Source organism: Bufo bufo, chromosome 2 (assembly GCF_905171765.1).
Source record: "Bufo bufo chromosome 2, aBufBuf1.1, whole genome shotgun sequence".
NCBI classification, from domain to species: Eukaryota; Metazoa; Chordata; class Amphibia; order Anura; family Bufonidae; genus Bufo; species Bufo bufo.
This window is the reverse complement of record NC_053390.1, coordinates 505,284,442-505,284,935: the sequence shown is the minus strand read 5'-3', so window position 1 is coordinate 505,284,935 and position 494 is coordinate 505,284,442.

Here is a 494-nt window from a genome sequence, read left to right as displayed (position 1 = left end):
GTCACATGACCAAATGTGGGAAGTGCTGGCAGATCCCGTCTGCAGGAGCTTGTGCTGCAGTCCTGGAGTACATGGGAGCAGGTGAATAGCAGCATAGGGATTTCAAGTGAGGGTGCAGGTCTGGAGAGGGCATGTAGGGCACTCATGGGCAGTGGGGTTCATGGAATGCAGGCTTATCTGGGTGTATTCTGGGGGCCATGAGGGTGCAGATCTGTGTATGGGGGGCTTATGGGGTGTAAATCTGTGAGGAGGGGCAAGTGGTGTATTCTGGGGGCCATGAGGGTGCAGATCTGTAGGGGTGGGGGCTTTATGGGGTGTAAATCTGTGAGGGAGGGGGGACATAAGGGTGCAGATCTTTGGTGGGGTTCTTCATGGGAAGTTAGGGTACTTTCACACTAGCATTAGAAGAATCCGGCAGGCAGTTCCGGCAACGGAACTGCCTGCTGGATCGGAAAATCCGCATGCAAACAGAGATCATTTGTTTCCGGATCGAT